This window comes from Tursiops truncatus, chromosome 1, assembly GCF_011762595.2.
Source record: "Tursiops truncatus isolate mTurTru1 chromosome 1, mTurTru1.mat.Y, whole genome shotgun sequence".
Classification (NCBI taxonomy): Eukaryota; Metazoa; Chordata; class Mammalia; order Artiodactyla; family Delphinidae; genus Tursiops; species Tursiops truncatus.
In genome coordinates this window covers 111,948,002-111,959,720 of record NC_047034.1, presented here as the reverse complement: position 1 = coordinate 111,959,720, position 11,719 = coordinate 111,948,002, and positions in this window count along the sequence as shown.

Genomic DNA, 11,719 nt, shown 5'->3' with positions numbered 1-11,719 from the left:
TATATTCAGGGAGGTAGGGAGAGAGAGATTGTTGCAGTGCAGGGGAGTTTAAGGGCAGTGAAACTATTTCATATGATACAGTAATGGTGGATACACGTCATTATACATTTGTCAAAACCTATGGAATGTACATCATAAAGAGTGAACCCTAATATAAACTATGGACTTTAGTTAATAACAGTGTATCAATATTAGTTCATCCATTGAAACAAATATACCACACTAATACAAGATGTTAATGATAAAGGAAACGGGTTGGAAGCAGGGGTAGAGAGGGGTAAAATATTATGCTGAACAAAAGAAGCCAGATATAAAAAATTCATAGTTTATGATTCCATTTATATGAAGTTTAAAACAGGCAAAATGAAATTACAGTGACAGAAATCAGGTTACTGACTGCCTATTGCTAGCCAGCCAGGATGTGTACATGCATCTGTGTGTGTGCATGGTTTACCTGTAATAAACAGAAAACTTTTTTAGAATGATGAAAATGTTGTATATCTTAATGGGGCAGTGTTTACAGTAGTGTATCCATTAGTCAAAATTCAGCAAACTGTATATTAAAAATGGGTACTTTTTAAGTATAAATTAAACCAATAAAGTTGATTTACAAAATAAACAAATGAACAAACTATCCAATCAACAAAATCAAACATAAAAAAAGCCATTTAGGTTCATGGAAACTAGACTGAACAACTAATTCATGAGCTGTCGTCTCAGACTTACTTCACCTAAATGCTCTGTAAAATTCTAAATCAATAGACTGTAAGTAAATATCATTAAAGATATAGATAACCCAAAGGAAAAAAAACATTTCCTATTGGTAACAAGCCATACTTGATGTGAGTAGACACATTTTTGCAAATTTAACTGTAGGTAAAAACAAATTAAAGAGCAAATTATGTTGATGTATGTCAGAGGTGTGATACGCTCATTCAATTCTTTATTCAATATTTATTAAGCAGTTATTTTATGCCAAGCATAGATATTCATATGTTTTGTCCTTAAGAACTCACAATATGGAGGGTGAGAAAAAAAATGAGTCAACACTGCTGTAATGCAGTGTGATGGAGAGAAATAAGCCTTCCTCATGAATGATGAAGAGCAAGTACGAAAAACATGCAGGCATTCTCATATATGATTTTCTACTCTATCCGAAATATTGCTCTAAAAGATTACCTCTCTAAAGATAGAAATACCAGACTTTAACAAAATTTTGTAAATTAAGAAAACATTGTGCTAAGTGCAATATGAATTGTTTTTATCATTCGAAAATCTCAGAGATAAACAACAACATCTTACTGTAGAGCAAAGGGAACTGTGTTCAATATCCTGCAATAAGCCATAAGGGAAAAGTTTCATATATATATGAAACTGCATCATTCTGCTATACACCAGAAACTAACACAACATTGTAAATCAACAATTTTTCAATTAAAAAAAGAATGAAAATCTCAGAGACTTAAACTGTTTAAATAAATTGTTCACATGATTTCTAAATACCTATATTAGTTGCAATACCCATGGTTTTATTTTAAGGTTTTTGAGCTTTATTGAATAGACATTGGATAAATAAAACATTTCTGTGAAGTTTGCCAAACACTTATGTACGAAACTTTTTGTTGCAACTTCTGACAACTCTATTTATAACTTTACCTATAACTGTGGCTATAGTGATGGCCACAGATTGTGGGGGTGACTTTACTTGGAAGATGTGTTACTTTCTTCTCTCTTGTTGATTAAAGACTTAAAAAATGTTGAGATTCCTACTTTCATTACTTCCCCTTTACTCACTGAAGAATTTCTATGTTAGGCATCTCTCTTCCCCCTCAATCATTCTCTCTGGCACAGGTACCAACTGAAGGCTTCCTACCTTCAACTGGCATACTTGAATGATCCTAGAAAGGGTGTGCGTCTGTGTGTCTGTGTGTATTGTCCCTACACGTTGTTGCACTCTCTCTAAGAAAAAGTTACTTTGGGCCATAGTGATCCAACTGAAAGAAACGTTATGAGTGGCAAACAGATCACTGGATTAACCAAGAATGGAATCTGCATTTTAAGTACTGATGCTAATTTGCAATTGACCTCAAGTTTTATCAGATTTCTTTCACACATCACCCTCAGGAATACTGTATATAATCCAATTATACTACAGGTTATACAGATCTGTGATTGTAAGAGTTTAATACAAATCTTTAAAAATATTACTTACTGGTAGGTGAAACAGTTCACATTTTGTGGTTGAGAAACCAGGTGTACATTTCAAAAGACTCATGACAGAATTTATAAGCAAGACCATTAGGTATGAAAAAGAGACCATTTCTTAGGCATTAGCTAAAATCTAAAATTAAAAAAATAGTCATTTTGAATGACAGGATCATTTATGATAACATTCCTCCTGAGGTCACTCGGAAGTCACAAATCATTCAAGGTGTATAGCTTTCTAGTAAACTCCTCATGTTATAAGTGAAATTCAGGAGATGAAAAATGATAGTAGCTGCCAGGTGAGAACATGGAAGGTAAACTCTTCGTATCTTGCCTCTTGTAGCTAAAAAAAAACATGGGAACTGGATTTACGCTATTACAAAGGTCTACTTTAGTCTTAGGACATTAACGTGTTTTGTATCTTTGGTTTTAACTGTAAGTCTTAAGTGTTTATAAGAGTTAGGCCTGAAACTTTTAATTTGTTAGTTCTTAGAGGAAATAACCTAAATGTCAGCCTTTAAGTTAGTCTTTCTGTGGGCATTAGCCATCTTTTTAAAAAATTTCATTGATGTATAGTTGATTTACAATGTTATGTTACTTTCAGGTGTACATCAAAGTGATTCCGTTTTATATATATATATATATATATATATATATATATATATATATATCCTAATTTATACCCCCCATTCCCTTTGGTAACCATAAATTTGTTTTCTATGTCTGTGAGTATATTTCTCTTTTGTAAATAAGTTCATTTGTAACATTTCTTTTAGATTCCACACATAAATGATATCATACAGTATTTGTCTTTCTCTTTCTGATTTACTTCACTTAGTATGAAAATCTCTAGATCCATCCATGTTGCTGCAAATGGTATTATTTCATTTTTTCTTATGGCCTGGTAATAGTCCATTGTGGGTATATATACATATATATATATATATATATATATATATATATATATATATATATATATATATATATACACACCACATCTTTGTTCATTTGTTGATGGACACTTAGTTTGCTTCCATGTCGTGGCTATTGTAAATAGTGTTGCAATGAACATTGGGGTGAGTGTATCTTTTCAGATTAGAGTTTTCGTCTTTTCCAGATATATGCCCAGGAGTGGAATTGTTGGATATGATAACTCTATTTTTAGTTTTTAAAAGAACCTCCATACTGTTCTCCATAGTGACTGTACCAATTTACATTCCTACCAACAGTGTAAGAGGGTTTCCTTTTCTCCACACCCTCTCCATCATTTATTATTTGTAGACTTTTTGATGATGGCCATTCTGACTGGTATGAGGTGATACCTCATTTTAGTTTTGATCTACATTTCTTTAATAATTAGCAATGTTGAGCATCTTTTCACATGCCTGTTGGCCATCTGTATGTCTTCTTTGGAGAAATGCCTATTTAGGCCTTCTGTCCAATTTTTGATTGAGTTGTCTGTTTTTTTGTGGCAATAGTTATCTTAACTGTTTAATGTATGTTGCCATCATACTACTGTTTTACCCCTAAATACTTCACTGCATTTTCTAAAAAACAAGGGCATTGTAGTGTAGCGAAATTCAATGGTCAAAATCAGGAAATTAACATTAATACAGCACTAATATATCATTTAAAGTTTTAACTCAAATTTTGTGAATAGTACCAATGAGGTCCTTTAAAGAAAAAAATGATTTTTTAAAAAATTCATTGTCAAATCCAAGGTCACATGTTGCATTTAATTGTCATGTCTCTTTCATCTGGGTTGCTTCATCACTGTGTTTTTGTTCATGATCTTGACATTTTTGAAGTGTACAGATCATTTATTTTGTAGAATGATGCTCAGTTTGACTTTGTCTAGTGTTTCCTCATGATTAGATTCAGGATATGCATTTTGACAGAAATACAATGGAAATGGTGTGCACTTCTCTGGGCATTATATTAGAAGGCATATGACACCTAGTTATCTCATTATCAGTGATATTAACTTTGGTCACTTGGTTAAAATGGTGTCTACCAGGTTTTTTCCACTATTAAGTTACTACTTTTTTCTTTAATTAATTTGTATCTTGTGGAGAGATATTTTGGGTTTATATAACTTTCCCGTTATTCATCAAACTTTCACCCACTAATTTTCACATCTATTTATGATCTTTTTGCTTCAAACATTTATTACTATCATGGTTGCCAATTAGTAATTTTTTAATTCCAACATTTCTGCTTATTTTGTTACATGGGATTTTACTCTAAGGAAGAACTGCCCTTGCTTTCTCCTCTTTAATTATTTACATCAGCTTGATCTTATAGATTCTATTTTATTCTATGAGTTACAATACATTACAACAATTATTTATTTTGATGCTTAAAATGGCCCACATCTGGTTATTGGGAAGCCCTTCAAGTTGACTCCTGTTATCCTTCTGATATAGCCCTGTCATTCCTTGAGCAATTGGTTACTTTTGGGCTCACCAAGGTATTCCAGGTTTATTTTAAATATCCTAGCCCCAGCCATGAAATTAGAATTTTTCCAAGGAGTTCAACTTCCTTTTCGCAGGTATTAGTATTTAAAAGCCAAGATCTGGGCTCCAGGTCTCAGCGGAACTTTAAATGATCTTTTATCAACTCTATGCCCACTTGGCAACCTTTCTCGATGGGCCTTCCCTAAACACATGAGGGCATTGTGGTAAAAGCTGAGAGTAGGAAAGGAAAACTGAGAGGGATCAGTCTTGAGGCTTTGCCCAAGTATGATGCAGCCATCCTCTGAAGACATGGTAAAAGACAGAGACATCTATAAAAGACACTATTGATTTTTACCTGCAGAAGACAGGATACACAGCTGGAGGGCTGGGAGAAATCCATCTGAGGCCATCTCTGCTTTCACTTACAAAATGATGGGGTGAGCAGGAGAACTGAGAGAAACCCCTCTGTGATCTTCTGGATTTTTATCTATGTAAAGCTGGGGCAGGGCAAGAAATCTGCAGGAAATATTACCTATGCATTTTGGGTTTCAAAAGATATGACAACTGCCTCCCAAACCAGAGATAGGGCAGTAGGGCAGAGATATCTCCAAACTGGCAGAAAGCTTGGGGCAGGACTGGAGGGAAAAAATATTCACTTACCCAAAAAGTTGGCAATAGGAGTGAAAAGCAGAGAAAAAGAGAATGGGGCAGAATAAATATTTGAAGAAACAGCCAAGAACTTACTAAACCTGATCAAAACTTCAGCTCACAAACTCAAGAAGATCACTAAACTCTACAAAGGATAAGTACAAAGAAACAATATTGGCTAGAAAACAATGGAATAACTTTTTTAAAAAAAGTGCTATAGAAAACTGAAACAAGCACACAGAAAAACATTCAACTAAAAATATATATCCAGTGAAAATGTCCTTCAAATGTTAAGGCAAAATAAAGATAATTTCAAACAGAAAAAAAGAGAGATAAATTGTTTCTAGTGACCTGCACTTTAAGAAATATTAAAGGCAATTTTTCAGGTGGAAGGAAAACATTACCATACAAAATCTTGAATCTACAATGAGAAATAAAGAATATCAGAAAGAGTGAATATTTGGGTAAATATTAAAGCCCTTTTTAATAGGTCTGTATTCACATACATCACTGACCCCCCAATTTAGTTATCCTTGTGTTTTGTATACTAATGGCCCCCAATTTACCATCTTCCTGAAACTAATGCCCTTATGCAGTCCCCTCCCACATTCACTCTTGGCATAATCATGTTTCTTTCTCTGACCAATGTACGAGCATGACATAAGCAGAAGCTTTATTGGAGCTGGTGCATAGGGCCTTGTCCTCTTAGAATGCTTCTTCATGGAGTCCTGCTCAATATTACAATGACATATGATTAGACTACTGAATGATTAGAGGTTATGTTGAGACATAGCCTGAGGAATGAGAGGCACTCACAGCTGAATTCAGCCATTTGAATGGCCAAACCAATATCACAGTGAATAGAGGAACTGCCCAGTTGAGTATTCCAAGTTACTGACGAACAGGATATGGAAAATCAATGTCATTCTTGTTTTAAGTTGCTAACATTTTGATGGGGTAGCTGTATCTCTATAGAAATGGAATTATGTAAGATTCTTATCTTGCTCAGGAAGTAGTATGTCTTATTTAAGGTAGACTATGCTAAAATAAGAATGAACATTTTAATCATAAGTAGCTATTAAAACTGCAAAGAATTTTAACCAAAAAAACCCCAAAACAATAGAGGAAATAAAATGAAATCCTAAAACATTCCCAATTAATTCCAAAGAAAGCAGGGATGGATGAATAAAGAATAAATGGAACAAGGAGGGAAAAAAACCCAAGGTAGTAGATTTAAACACAAGATGTCAATTATTACAATACAATAAAAATAAAAGGACTAAATACTCAGTCGGAGGTAGAGAATATATGATTGGACAAAAGAGAAGGAATCATTTAGATTCTATTTATAAGAAACAGACATAGATGACAGTAAGAAATATATTAGTTAAACATGCTGTGTAAAGCTAATGCAGTAATTTGTTGGAAATTTGCAGTCTAAAATGCTTATAAGTATAGGCTAACAATAGTGAGCTAAGCATTCAACTTAAAAAACTCAAAAAAGAAAAAACAAGAAGTCAAAAGAATGTAGAAGGAAGGAAATAATGAAATAGAAAAAAGTTACATTATACAGACTCTAATATGTGATTCTTTGAACAACTAAAAAAATGTACAAATCTTTGCAAGACTGATTAAAAAGAGATAGAGAGCAAAAGTAAGCATATTAGAAATGAAAAGTGGACCAACCAAGACAAAGGAAACAATTTCAAAAAGGGAGAAATACTGTGCACAGCTTTTGGCAACTCATTTGATGAGTCAGGTGAAATGAAAATTTCTATAACATTATAAATTACTATACTGAATCAAGAAAATATAGAAAACCTTAGTGGACTTGTACCCATTAAATAAATTAAATCATTCATTTAAAATTTAACTTCAAAAAATAAAACAAATTTATCTGAAACTTGTAAGCCTTATAGCAAATAAGGCAGTGTGACATCAGCACAGGGGTAGAGAGGGAAACCTGTAAAAAAAACATAGAACACTAAAGCTGACCCCTTAATAGCAACGTTGAAAAGGAGTAGACTAAATGACCGAGGTCCAAGCAGCTGGTTGACTAGCATACACAGTGAAAAGACCAAGAATTTAAATCAGACAAGATGGCTTCAAGTCCTAAGCAATACTGTGCAAGCCCCAGGTTCATTTCCTCTGGCTTCTTCAGCTGTAACATGGGGTAATAAAACCCAGTATGCAGTCTTGTATATACTGAGTGAAAGGATTTGAGAAAAAAATAAGTACTTAATATATCCTTAAATAAGTATTATTATTCTTCTCCTTCAACTAAGATAACTACACACTAAAAAGAAAGATGCTGGATTAAAGAGAAGGTGGGTAGGAAAAAATAGGGACAGCTCACATCTATGACTATGTTCTTTCCTTGTCTGTGAGTTTTCTTTCTTTATGTTCTTGAAATTATACAAATTTTAAAAAGTCAAAATTGGCAAAGTAAAACCTAGATTTGGTCTGTAAGACTATAACTAGTTTTTTCTCTGTCCTATTTCATTCTTCGCTTCCTCTCTCTTTTCTTTCTGTCCTTTCCTTCCTTTTGTTTTTTTCTTCCAAAGAAAGTGATTGCTATAATTTTCATTAAAACCATGCAGCAAGTCATGTTATGAAAGCATGCCTTAGGCAAGGGACAGAGGGACTTTGAGAAGTCTCATAGGCCTAGTACAATTCAGGAAACTGTTTTATTGCTGACTTCTTTGCGTGTTAAAATATTCCCAGTTGATAGTTAGGATAATGACTTGCAACAACTATTTTAATTAATTAATTTTTTGTTTGGATTTTTAAAAAACTATTTCTTTTGTTTTTAAAGTCCCAGGGCATAAGCAGCTTTTTAAAAATCGTTAATTAAATATTCTAAACAACCAACAGTAACATTAGTAAAATGAAAAGGAAACATTAAGCTTTCAGGAAATCACTATACTTGGTAGACAAACTGTCTTGTACATCAAGATCAAGATCAGAAATTCTCAGCTTTTAAAACTCAATACTGGACACCTAAAACTGTGTCATGGAAGCTTATGCAATATGTTGGATTTCTGTGCTATTCAGCAATTCCTGAGGTCCTAAGGATGCGAAATGTCCACGTGCCACTATTTTGACAGTTATAGAGACCCAAAATTAACCTTATAAAGATATTCCTGTTTCTTCATGACAGGGATAGATTTGACATCTTATGACTTACCATTATCTGCTTTGTGAGTGTTACAGCGTGGTGAACTCTTTCTAACAAGGAATTTCTAGCAGGGAATTTTCAGAATACATCCAAATTATATGCAGTAATAATTGCTTTTGTGAATAGTAGGTGTGACATTTCTACCAGGCAGTTTAATATGCCATGGTGAGATTAATGAGGTAAGGTCTAATAAGTTTGTTATTATTATTATGCTCCTTTTTGGGTTAACAAAATAAAATAATAACTCAGTGATGTATTGACAATTTTTTTCACATTAACTCATCTTCTCATTTTCATTCCTGCTAATTTTCTCTTTTCCCCCTGACTCCCATCCAATACACAGAGAATGAAGAAAAGGGGGGAACAAGGGGGGAAACTAGCATGTGTTTTGTACTTGTTATATACAGGGAACTATGCTCCTTTCACCTTTGTTATCTTATTCAATTCTTAAAACAGCCCTGTGAGGTAGTCCATGTATTCTTATTACTGATGAAACAAATAAGACTCAGAGAGCTTATGGCACTCTCCAATGACACACAATTAGTAATCAGTACAGTGGGAACTTGAGTTCTGGACTACGAGACTGCAAAGCCTAAACAAAATATTTATACACACTCCCTTATTTCTCACCCCCTATTTATAGTGTGATATCTTATGGTGTCTCAAACATTTGTCTTGTAGATCCTGCTTTCTGACTTTGAACATCAAAAACTTTAAGCAAAGGAAAATAGATCACACTTCCTGAAGACCAGGCCAGGTTATAGTAATAGCAATAGTAATCCTTTGCGACTGGTATGAGGTTAAAGAAGTGCAAAATAAGCAAGAAACTTATCCAAGGTTATGCAGGTAGTAAATGTTGGAGACAGACTTGATCTTTTAATGATCATGTAATTCACTGCCTCTATAATGTAATACAGCAGATAGTTTAAAAAGTGGCCAAGAATTTTAATTTACATTTGCACTCACATCACTCTAATTACCATCTTTCTGATAAGATATATAATATCATGGCATCTAGGCAGGATGGCTCAGAGTTACTGCAGCCTAATCCTCACACACAGCATCAGAATGCAAGGCATTTTCTTCTATAATTAAGCTCATCATTGAAGCTAGATGAACATTGCAAACAGATCTAGCTAGAGGCAAAAAGGTACATGAAAAAAAACTCGGTATAAATTGACCTGATGCCAGAAACAGAGTTCCATATTTCATATTTTAAAACTGTTACCAGAATATTATTACCTCAACATATTATCAAGCTAATGGGAGTAGGTTCAATCTTTTCCATAATAAGATAAATACTTTTAAAATATTGTAAAAGTTATTTTCAATAAAACTGATACTTTGTACATTATAAATATAAAAAGGATTATGATTTACCCAATAGTCCCAACAGCAAATGATAAGTATTAACATTTTGGTGATATTTTTCTCTCTTTTTTGTATGTGCAAGTAGTTTATGGCGGTGAAATTACACTGAAGGTGTTATTTTGTTTCATGCTTTTTTCAGTTTGTGTTCTAACATATAGACTTCCCTCCTTGTTCAGTTATCTATTGCTGCATAACAAATCTCCTCAAAACCTAGTAGCTTTAAACAGTACAAATTTGTTTTCTCAAAATCTCTGTGGGTCAGGAATCTTTTATTTATCTCTGTGATTCTGGCTTGGCGGTCTCTCATGAGGTTGCAGTCAAGGTGTTGGAGAACACTGCAGTCACTTGACAACTTTGCTGAGACTGGAGAATCTGCTTCAAAGACGGCCCAGTGACAGAGCTTTGGCAGGAAGCCTCAGTTCCTCACTGGCTATTGGTGGGAGGCTCAGTTCAGTTCCTCCCGACGTGTGTCTTTCTGCAAGGCTGCTCAAATGTCCTCATGGCATGTCAGTGACTTCCCCCAGAGTAATCAAAGGGTACAGAGATGGAAGCCACAATGTCTTTTATGACCTGGCCTTCAAAGTCCCGCTCCATCATTTCTGCACTCTCCTTTTGGTTTCACAAGTCAGCCTTATCTGGCATGGGAGGGGTCTGCATAAATGTGAATGCCAGGATACAGAGATCACTGTAGCCCAACCTGGAGGATGGCTGTGATGCTATTATTAACACTTTTTAAATTACTTTAATACGGTGAGGTAAAGAAATGTTCTTGTTTTCTGGGAAGTGGCGTCTCAAGCTTACAGCTGAAAACAAAGATAGGTAAATACATGCCATTTTAGATTCAGGCAACACCCAGAATTTGACAAGAGACTCCTGACTCTTACAGTCCTCTGAGAATTGTTATTTCTCTGTCTACTACATTCCTCCTCCATTATTTCTCATGACCATTATCCCCCAGAAGACAGCCCCCAAGGGGTGACCAAATTGGAGATGATGTGGGAGCCTTGTCCTCAGGGACTGTTGCATGTCAACTCATCTCTAGTGAATGCTCAGGGAACAAGAAACAGATAAGGGAAAAAGACTTCACCTCATGTCTCTCTCTTCTCCTCATCCTAACCCTCTCAAAACAAGAAAAATAAATTCATGAAGAGAAAGGGTGTGTGTGAAAGTAAATCAACATCTGTACGTGGGCGTCCTTTGGAAGTGTTCAGTGAAATCACAACGATACCCAAATATTATGCATCAACATGCATTGGCACTTAGTCTGGGAAAGAGGAACACATCTGTCCCTATGTTTCTTTAAAGTCCTCGATTAAAACATCTCAGATTGTGAGGATATGGAAAAAGAAATGAGAATTTATAAACATAGAAAGAAGGAAATATTTTCTCCTTAAATTCATTCCTCAATGCTTTCTTTGCAGCAAATCTCTTGGCAACCCTTTTGAACATCAAGCAAGAAACAGACAAAATGATATCTGTTGCAGACATATTAGCTTTGATCTGTTTTATAACCTTGCATTGATCAAAGAACCATAGAAATTTAGTTTTACTTTTTCAGAGAGAACTAAAGGGACATTGGGGTCAATATCACTTAGGAAATACCATGTACTGCTGATTTTAACTATTTCCAGCCAAAACTGTGGACTTGTTAAAGGTATCTAGTTGGAGGCAAGGTTCTGTAAGGGGTAGTTTAGGGACAGTCTCTTGAATCTCAGGGTCAGGGCCTCAGTAGTTTAACCTTTGAGTTCCTGAAACACAATGTCTCATAATGACTTGTTTCATGTTTCAAAACCGAACTCTTCTTTATTATCAGAATGTGAATGCACACATGTCAACAGGCACTCAGTAGGGCTCCCTTAAT